The sequence below is a fragment of the Myripristis murdjan genome, chromosome 11, assembly GCF_902150065.1.
Source record: "Myripristis murdjan chromosome 11, fMyrMur1.1, whole genome shotgun sequence".
NCBI lineage: Eukaryota > Metazoa > Chordata > Actinopteri > Holocentriformes > Holocentridae > Myripristis > Myripristis murdjan.
In genome coordinates, this window is record NC_043990.1 from 25,605,197 (window position 1) to 25,616,246 (window position 11,050).

The 11,050-nt window shown below is 42.0% G+C and overlaps 1 protein-coding gene across 1 annotated transcript in view; it reads right to left on the minus strand.

The window, feature by feature from the left end:
• LOC115367634 (CMP-N-acetylneuraminate-beta-galactosamide-alpha-2,3-sialyltransferase 1) overlaps nucleotides 1–10,551 on the minus strand; it is a 44,764-nt gene extending 34,213 nt beyond the window's left edge. The window contains exon 1 of the mRNA XM_030063476.1: nucleotides 10,305–10,551. The gene's annotated coding sequence lies outside the window, so the exon portion shown is untranslated. The remainder of the gene's footprint in view (nucleotides 1–10,304) is intronic.
• Nucleotides 10,552–11,050: the final 499 nt, after the last annotated feature.

The following is an 11,050-nucleotide window of genomic DNA, read 5'->3' on the forward strand; positions in this document are numbered from 1 at the left end:
ACGGCACACAAAATAGTTCTGCTATCTTTTCTGTAGACTAAAAGACATACCAACTGTGAATCGTGTGAGAAATGTATATTGTGTTTTTCTCGAGGAGAAAAAATCCCATGTGTCCATGTGTAGATGTTTCATTGACAACGGTGCATGTCTACAGTTTATGCTTTGGAAAGGGTTTGCAGCCAGTAATGTGAAATCAACACAATTTGTAGCTAACAAGGTTAAAACAGAATTGTGAAAACTATATATTGAGGAGTTCAGCCTCTTTGACATTGTTCAAGCTTAGCTGTGCGCTTCTTGACCATGACCCTGTTGCACGTTCTATTGATTGGTATCATAATGGTGTTTTATGTTGCATTCACCATCCTTCAGATAAGACACATCACTTTATCTGACCCATGAGGTACAACAAAGTAACCATTGCAATGATGACAAAATCTGACACGCAAGCCAAACACAATGTGCGAGATGCCTAGTTGCCATGGAACCATTCCGACCTCGAAGCTCGAAGCCAATGGGGCACCGTTTTACATTTCTTAAAAGCAAATTACTGGGTGATATATGGTGATTTAAGACTGTATTGAATTCGGACCAAATATAATACATGCATTTCATCATGTCACCTAAACTCGACATGGGCCACCAGAAATGTTTCCAAGGGCCGCCATTGGCCCACGGGCCACACTTTAACGGTGCCTGTTCTACCACAATGCAGCTTATGACACAGTACGTTTTGTGCCTCCAGTGCATATTTTTTGGACTTTATGGGTGATGCTGACTCTAATATTAAGAGTGGATTCTTTTTTTGATAATAGTAGATATGCCAATATGCCAGTTTTATAGAGCATGGTGCAGCAGCTCACACTCAGCTTATGTTTATAGGGGAAACATCTTGAGGCTGTGAGAAAAGCAGCACTGAAAAGGCTGGACTGCTTGGTAATTTTCACTTTGTTCACTTTCATCACATCCACACTGACGGATAACTAGAACAGGCACAATGTTAAAACATGAAAGAGTCTTGCTATGCACTCAGGAGGCAGTGGGAGCAATGAAGTCAGTCGATTTCAATTTTAAATTTTCGGACAGCAAAGTAATGTTGGTGGGGTTGGATACAAAGTGATCACTAGCCAATGGAGATAAGGAAAAAACTCAATAATGCTGGCATTCTACTTTAAGCTGATTACTGGCCCCTGTGAGACGGATAGGCCTAATCTGGCATGGAGGTCGTGTGTGTTTGCTTTGGAGATGAGAAAGTTATTGGTTTGATCCACATCTTTATTGGATGCAAGATTATCAGGGGCTTCTAAGAAGAAACTTTTCTCTTTGACGCGGGTCATTTGTTTAGACGAATGAAAGGTGAAGTTGGGTCCGTTTGATCTCCCTCACCGCCTGTGTTATTCTGCAGCTCATCTTTGATAACAGTATCTGTGACACTAGCAAGTCACCAGCAGAAAATTTACCGTTTGATCAGAGCAAATGAAAACTACATAAACACAGTCTGAGAGCCATATTGGCACAAGGTTGTGCTTCCATTTGTACAAAATATGATGAAGCCTGTCATGCTGTGAGGCTCAGTGGGTGAAATCATCACAACAGTAAATCAAAGGTGCAGCACTACCACCATCTGAACATTTTTATTCCTTCCCTTACTGGATACAAGTTTTATCCTAACAGTGGAATGCCACCAACATTTTCAACATATTGTTTCGTGTGTGTCAAGCCTGCGCTGGCTAAGCCAGAGGGATTCTCAAGATACACAGTGGATAACAAAAGTCTACACACTATTCTCCAATTTTCTGCTTGTAATGGCCTTGAGGTCTAAAATAAATAAGTTTAATCAGACTATTTTTCACTTTCTTTTGGTTATAAAAACAGAAAAACAAAATGATACTCATATCTGAGCATGCATTAAAAATGCAAAACTGAAACTCCAGTTGATTCTAAGCAGCTTAATTACAACCAGGATTTTAATGAAGTGTTTTTCCTTGTGTATGTATGTCAGTGGGCAGTGACAAGCATGGGCAACAAGGAGCTAACACGACAGAGGGATATAAAAAGATTGCCAAGTCCTCAAATATACCCTGGAATGGAGCGAAGACTATAATCAAGACGTAGAGGAAGTATGGCAGCAGGAACTCGCCTACATCAGGATGTTCCTCAGAGATAGATGCAGGATGAAGCCTATCATTGACGCAAAGAGAACACCAGCTAAACAACTGCAGCGCTGGGTGTGACAGTCTTCGCACTCCATGCATATAACAGCTAATTTGCATGGCCTCCACATTCCTAGTCTGCGGGGTCATGTGGCAAGAAAGACACCACCTCTCCCTAAAAAGAACAAGCACTTCATTTTAATTATGCAAAGCGACATGGTCAGCCTCCCAAAATAATGTGGAAAATGTCTCAGGGCCTTACAAAACCAAAGCTGAATTTTTTTGGTCCTCATTCTTTGGAGCAGAGCCACGGCAGCCCACTGCCTAAAGACCCAGAGGTCAGTTTTAAAGTATACCAGTGTTTATAGGCTTGTTTTAACGGTATATCGCCCCTATTCCCCATTATTCCTCCCAGTGTTGTGTGTTAACAGTCATCATAGCTGGAGATATCAGGGTTCCTTTTCTTTTTTTCCTGCATTTCGAAAAAGCCATTTCCTGCCATTCATTTTTGCGCAGGATGAAAAACAACCTCCACAGAGCGAGATAATCCATTACAGTAAGCATGAAGGTTTCATTTGGTTTTGCCAAAGTTTCTGTTTTATTGTTGTTTCATTGTGCCAGAGTTGTGGGTTTCAAACCAGTGCAGCATAATTCGAAGCTCTGCTTCCTGTCAATCACCTGACAGCCACAGGAGGCAATTGAAGCCTCTGCCAGGAAATAATCCCTAAAAAACATATCAACTTTCAAACTTTGTCACATCCATGTCTTCTTAGTTGGGGCTTCAACTCATTTATTTCAAACTGGTTCTGACACCATGAGGTTTGTATCTCAAATGCTGAGTGGAATGTAAACCGAATGTAAAGAGTAATAAACAGACTATTGTCCTTTTGCATGGTAGTGCAGCAACATGAGGCTGGATGGGGCTCTGGTCAGGATGGGGGCACAGATGGAGAATTGCTGACTTACAGAGATATTTTGGGGAAAGATCTGCTGCCCTAAAAAAAAAAAAAAAGTCAGAGAACAATTTCATCTTTAAACTTGACAAAGAACCAAAGCACACAGCCAAATGATCCAAGGAATGGCAAAGAAAAAAAAAAAGGCAGATCAGTATCCTGGAGCAGCCCAGTCAGACCTCGGACCATAATCTCACAGAAAATCTGAGGGCTGACCCAAAGCGGAGTGTGCTGTTTCAATGATATTGAACTCTTCTGCAAAGAAAAAATGGGACGTTGTTGGCACAGCAAAAAGGGCTGCTGCTAAATATTAACTGAAGAGTGCATAGTTACTATATATGTACAATTATGCAACCAGGTGATTTAGTTTTCCATTTGTAATCCACTGTCAGAATGAGTAGTTTGTAGGTTGTACCTTCAATTTGTTAGTTGCTACAGTATACCCAAATGAAACTAGAAAAAAGTGATTAAATGAATTTTCATTTAAAGCCTTAAGGCAATGCAAAACAAGGACATTTGAAAGAGCCTGTAGACTTTTGATATCCACTGTGTATCCAACTGCAAAACAGCCACATGCATCTGCACACTGATTACAGATAATTACAGATTGTAGAGAATCCCTAATCCAGCCATCAGCCATTGTAAAAGCTTTGCCAGGCATCATGTTCTCTATGTAATGATCATTGCCCAAATGCATAAGAATGACATAGCCCTGACTAAATGTCAGGTAAAACTGAGGTCAGCTTTACTGCAGTGCTGCCACTCTCATTGCTTTGTTTTTTTCTGAAATCAGATTTTAACTCTGGGTCGTGTGCCTCGAGCCTGGCACAGCCATATATTGATTTCATTTCCATTATTTACTAGATGAAAGAATGTCTGTGCGCTATTGGGTTCAAGCCATTTGGAAAAAGGGGCTGCAGCGCTCACTAAAATACGTAGCAGATGACTGGATCGACCATCGCTGTACCATTAAAGGGACAGTTCACCCCTTTTGGAAAATGTGATATCATTTCACTTCCCCTCGCTGTTATCTTCTTTGGGTGGATTAAGGTGGTAATTTTTGATAAAGTTAGCTGGGGGGAAGTCCAGATCAGTGGCAGGAGGCTAACAGTTAGCATTTGGAGCATCCAACCAGTATCCAGCATTCAGTAACAATGAGAGGAAGATAGCACCACTACTGTCCTACAGAACAACAACCGGGGGAGTGAGATAATATGAAATTGTTCAAAATGGGTGGGCTAAACCTTTTACTAACTTGTCTAAACAAACGAATGAATCATATGATGTAGTGTGACATTGCCTAAACAAAACCAAACTAAATAAATAAATCAATAAAAAAAAAAAATACATAAAAAACTTGAGGTGCATATGGGTAGGAACTAATCCATCTGGTGCAAAGATTGATTTAATTAGTGACTTCTTGTTGAATCTTAAATTGATATTCATGTTGTACATCAACTTCAACGGGCAGCTTCAAAGGGCCTTTTCCTGGCATTTTCTTTAAACTGCTGGCAGAAAAAAAAAAAAAAAAAAAAAACGCAGATCATAATTTTGCCATTTCAAAACTGTGTGAAATATCCCATTCTGTACACGCACGCATCATTCACTGGACTGGCAAACCCACAACGCCGCTCAAGACCTCACTGATGAAAACTATGATTTCTTTTTACGAGGCACACAAGGCTCCTTTTCATTATAATATCCTCCCAGCATATATTTCTACCTTACTAAAATATACAGCAGCTCATTATGTGGCTAAATCTCAAGATTGCCTTGTTTTAGATATTCCAAGTGCCCTGGCGGTTAGGCGGAGAACGGTATTTACATTTCTCCAGCTCATTATTCCTGGAATGACCTCCAGAGCAGAGCTGAACTAGAATCTGTAACTCTGTGGGCCAGCTCAAGGATATTTTGAGTCCTTTACCACGAAAGGAGTTGATGTTTTGAGTAGTATGTCTTATTAATGAGCCATTATTAATGATGGTGCTGGTGGAAGCAATAGTGTCAGTGACTGCAGCAGGAATAGTGACAGTGTATTGCTGATTCCCTGTTAATTATTATGATGATTCTGTATGTGGTGGTATTTATTATTATTATTTTTTTGTTTATTGTGTTCAATGCAGTTTTTTGCTTGTCTTTTATTATTACCTATGCTTTGTCATTACTGTTGCTGCTGCACACATGTTCTTGTAAATTCTGAGATGTTCTGGATAAATTAAGGCAACAGCTGTTTGGTTTGAGTGGTTAAACCTGTGAAGTCCCACTGGCTCATGCCATCAGAATAACACCCCACAAGAAAAAAAAAAAAAAAAAAAAAAAAAATGTTCTCTTGCCCGAGCTGCTAACGTGCAGGGATGTCTGCATGTGTTATATGTAGACTTAAATGAAGAAAACCCGTGCTGTCACAGCTCTAGGCCCAAACACAACATTTCTGGGAAAATAAACGGCAACAACAACAAATCACAAAGATCCAGATAATCCCTTGCTCCGCTGTACGACATTAACACATTCAGCCTGAGGCCTCCTGCACAACTCTGCTGAAATCTCCTAGCATCTCCCCCCACCCCCACCCCCCCCAACCGCTTCAACCAGCCCGTCACCATATACGTTGCACAAACCTGCTCTATATTCCAAATTCCATTGTAACCAAAGAACAAAGGGGAGACACAATTGTGAATTTGTTTGAATTTCGGATGCTGGGACAGCTAGACAAAACACCCTATTGACTTCTGCGTGTGGTAAGACAAAGGTCTGCTGTCTCTGGGAGAACAGTGACTCAAAACAAAATGTTATCAGCCGTTTGTTTGTGCCACATAAGCAGCACACCTGCCAGGCCATCTGATATGACATAATGAAGATTATTCTCATCCTGTTAGACAATTAGGTCAAGATTTCTGTGAATAGGTAACATCTCTCCCACCGCCTAAACAAAGCACCCAGAAACCAGACAGATCAGTTATGTCAACAGCACAGACATCCTGGAAGACCTCCATCAACAGTGAATGAGAAACTGGCTTTACGGACAAACTGACAGCACCAGAGGCAATTCAAGAGGCCCCCACTGTAAAGAGGAATGTGCTCTTAATGACTCGCTTGGTTACGTAAAGGTTAAATAAATAAATAAAGAGATACGTGCAGCTCTTCTGCTTCAAATCTGTAGACAATACAAGGAAAAAAAAGCTCATTTAAACATAGAGGATCACTAGCTATTCTTCGACAATTTCCAATTCATTTTAAATTGAGCAGCTCCATTATCTCTTGATTAAATCACCGCCTCGCCTCTGTGGTCTCCAGATTTGGTGTGGATTTTTTCTCATTTTCATGAATATTGTAAGGGGATCGGAGCGAAGGAATTAAAGAGAATTCCGTTTCCGGGTGAGTATCTTTCGCGTCAATTGACTTAATAGTCGTCTTTCTCAAGAAGTGACCTCCTTTCCTCATGAGCAAGAGGAGAAATGACAGGTAATACAAGGTTAATGGACTTGATTACATAATTGTTCCATATGCATTCTTTTCCCATATGTATGCTGTAATAAAACATGAAAAACTCGCAATGGCAGCTATTACTGGTATTTATGGGGCACATTTATTTTCCCCCACAAAAGACTGGCAAACAAATGCATGCAAGCTGTGTAGGGTGCTGGTGCACTGCCATCTCACCTCTTCTGCAGTTTGAGAAACAAAGAGGTTCGATGATGTGTGCATCAAAAGATTGCACTGATTTTTTTTTTTTTTTTTCACTCTGAACCTTTTGCACTGGCTCTAAAAGACTGATTTGACTACAAAGCATGAAATAACTTTTACCCGCCTGCCATTTTGGCAAAGTTTGGCAGACATGTTTATCTATAACCCTTACCCTAACCCTGCCTCCTCTCTCCCTCCTTTTGTTTTGTCCTCTTTTTCTCTCTCTATTTCTCTCTCGCCCGCTCCCTGACTGTCTTGTTTTAAGAGGCCATATCCACTTAATGCCAAGGCTGACGGTTTTGCTGGCAGCACCTGGAGTGTTAAAGGCTAGGCCAGGTGGCACACAGCTTTGACTGCCAATTAGAGTGGTGACCATGTGAGAGCTCCCCGAGACACCTTCTAATTAACAGTGGACCTCAAAGGCATAACAATTAGCCTTTTCTTCAAATAAAACCACAAAAATGCCAGATGCGTGTGAAGACTGCCGACATAACTGTTTTTTTTCCTCACTTATTTCAGCTGCAAAATAATATGTTACTGATTATAACTGTGTTCTAAACAAGAAAAGCAGCTGAAAAAAAATTGGTAAGAAGCTAGACTGGGGCAAAGCCAAGGAAAGTGGAGGTCTTACAGACAGCTTTCACACTGGAGAAGCAGGCCACTATTAAATGGAAAAATTGAAGGATTGTAATGCTTGCTGGCAAGGTCATGGACGCTGCCATCCTGTCAACATGAATTCAAGGAGACTAAAAGGTCTCGAAGAAGCTCCGCGCTTGCTGTGACACTTGAACATACTTCACTGGAGGAATGACGTGCGTTCCCAACATAAGCGATCGCAGCGGGGAACGACAAAAGGCAGCAATTACAAGTTAGCTTTCATGGCCGTGCGCGGGAGTGATTTCTGGAGAATGGCGCAGATAGTCAACAAAATGATGAAAGTCAAGGACGGCACATCTGTCCATCGAAATGGGCTGTGGGGGGAAATAAAAGGAAAGGGGGAAAAAAGAGAAAAGCTCCTGAGGATGTGATATGGAGATCTATGGCTTGTGAAGCCAAGCTAGCCATCAGAAGGGTGGAACATATGCTGCAGACTATGGTTTTACATAATGCATCTATCCCACTTGAAACACACCAGCTGTGGATTCCCTCACTCCGTCTCCAAAGGCACCTGCCTACAAGCATTATCAAATGAGCAGCCGCAGATAAAAGTTGCACAGTAATTCGACAAGCCTAATTGCGGGAGCGATGTGGAGCTTCGACATTGCTGATTGCACCAGGGAAAGATTAAGACAGCCATCACAGGATCAGTGTCTTTGTTGTGGAGGCAATCATGTTTGAATCGTCATTTTGTAATCACTTGTAATAGCCCCTGAAACAGAAATCACATAGCCCAGATGAGACATCATGTTGCAAAAGCTTACACGAATGCATTGTATTCTCCATGTGGGCCCAGAATGTCAAAGGCTCGAGCATGCTCGTGCATAGAAAAAAACATGGTGCTGAGGTGTTTCTTGGAAAATAGCCAGGACTGTTAAGTGGAAACAGAGGGCAAATCAAAAACCCAGGGAGAAGTCCAAGGGGAACAGTGTGAGGGAAAAAGACTGTCTGTCAGTGATCCAAAGGGCCTGAACAAGAGACACAAATTATTCACATGCTGCAGACCACTTCAGAAAACATGCAGACCACCACTTGAGTGCTCAGGGGACGGTAATAATTTTTTCCATGGCTGCTGCAGTTTTGGTACCAGACCCTGTTGTAAAGCCATGCACTGAATGGGTCTGATTGGGTCTGTGGTGAGCCACGGGGATTCCTGTGTCTGGGGCTCAGAAAGCGAATGCAAGAGCTGAATAACTGATTACAGTAAAGCCTGGGCTGACTTAACTCAGCCTTCGCTCCACAGCGGCTAAAGCTACAGGAAATACCTTGCAGGAAAAGATCTTAAAGCTCAAAGTTGGATCGTGGAGGAAACTCGCTCAAACTTTGAATCTGTTAGATGTTACGTGCCCTCATGGAATGCCGTGCATTTCTATTCAGAGACGCATGTGTGGCGCACTTTGATGTGGAAACAGCAGCACAACTATGACTGCAGTTTCATCAGACGCTTCCTTACAGCATGTCTTCATCTGGTTGACAGTTGGTGAGAGTTGCCATGATTCACAGTGACTCATTGTCTCTGCCATGCTCTATTGTTAAAAGAAACCCACCGAGGATTTTCCTTTCAGGAAAATCATGCAGATTTTTTAAATTACAATATACGCAGTAGACAAAGCCCGCACTAAGGACTGTCTTGAGCGAGCATTATCAATGTAAAACACCATGCACTCAATACAGGTCCTCTACATTACAGGATAATCAATGGCAATTGCTTATGGCAACTACTATTTCCAGATGTAATTGGGTTCCCTGATAATGGATGCCACCAATGCACCCCCATCTCCATCTCTGCCACCCCTCTCTCTAAATACTGCAGAGCGGTCCCCCAAGGTCACGCCAGCCAATCTGATTGGAGACGTGAAGAGGAGCCGGCTGAGCTAATGTATTCTACTTGCTTATTATTTATAATGGCGAGGAGAGGTTTTAGTGGAAAATTAACCAGCATGCAGCAGACACCTTCATTAGTAAATGAGGTGACATCTCATATGTAACACACTAAAAGGGATCATTCCCAAACTCATAAGCCGTAAACCTGTATCTTATTCTCAATCAGGCATAGCAGTCAGAACAACTCCCAGCAATTTAGACAGATTCATCTTCACAACTGATTGGAATCTTTTTTTTTCCTTTTTCTCTTTCATCTAATGAGCCCGTTTCCAGCCAAGAGAGCAGCCTATTGTCTTCAGCAACGCATCTAACACTGCCTCACATAGCACATAGATGTATTCCATCTGCACATCTATATTCAACAGTTGCTAAGCCCGGGTCCACCACTGAACAGAGTGGATGGTATAGTCTTATAGAGCTGAGCCGTGCACCAGGGTTAGCCAGCAGCCCCACTACAAAGAGAAGAGCTGGAGAAATCAGCCAAAAAGGAAGTATGAGTTGCTTTTTAAAAAACACAACTGACCACCTCACACTACAGAGTGGTGGCTTAATTCTAAACATCATGACATGAAATGAAACATATGCTCACGGTGCCAAAAACATACTCACATTGACGTGATGAACGCAGAAATCTTAATGATGAAATCAGGTAAAAGCACAATAAAGACTACACTTCAAAAATATGCACGGCTGACTCAAACTGTAACAGTTTCTCTGAGGGAAGTAAAACATGCAGATTGATCTAATATATCTATATATACATTGTTTTTGCTTCCGTGTAGTAACATTTGCATATGCTTTTTTCATATCTGTTTCCTGCAGAAAGTTACAGTGTAACGCACTGCTGCACCTGGACTTTTAAGCCTTGCGTGCGCTATTCTGTTCAACGCGCCGAGATTAACAGCTATAATTAGAATAAACGGTGAAACTCGCCGTGTCAAGTGGGGTTAAACAAGCCTGGTGTTGCGATACTCACTTAAAAGTCAAGCCCGGGCTGCCACTGGAGTCCCGTTATATCCGCAGCGCACGGCAGCAGCCCCAAGGAGAAGGCATGCAAGCAAATCTCCCCAGTCAGAGCCTGAAGGTCTGATGTGAAAGAGAGAGCCCGCTCCGATCTGACAAGCTCACATCGCCGCCTTTTACCTCCCTGCGTTCACGTCCAGGAGACATGGAGAATGAGAAATTGCGAGGGGGAGTTTTCCTGTCCTGAAATAGCACATCCATGCGTTCCCGCGGAGGCTGCGAACAGTTTCTTGCGTACCGCTACTCGCTCCCAGGCAATGAGAGGCATGCATTTTAATTGCTGAGCGCTGACCATGTGGCTGCTAGGGACACAACATTGCAACGCCCCTCTGCATCCTGACACACTCGCATCAAGCTTTTGACATGCATGCCCAAGTCCCAGTGTCACCTCTCCAACTTACTGCTGTAGTTGTGAAAGAGTAGCACAATTAAAACAGGCAATGGGAATTCAAAATGTATAAACTGACATCTCAAATTGACTCATTTGATCGCCTGGTTCACACAAACTGGAACAAATGTTATCAGTGATGAATGCCAGCAGCCTCCTCTAAGGGGAAAAAAACCCTTGTAATATTGCTATAATATTTATAGAAAAGAGACTTACTGTGTTCCTGTGATACTGAGCAGTGAATCTCTAATAGCTTTTTTATTCACCTTTTAATTTAACTCTGAAAGTGTTAAGATTACACTTACAACTTT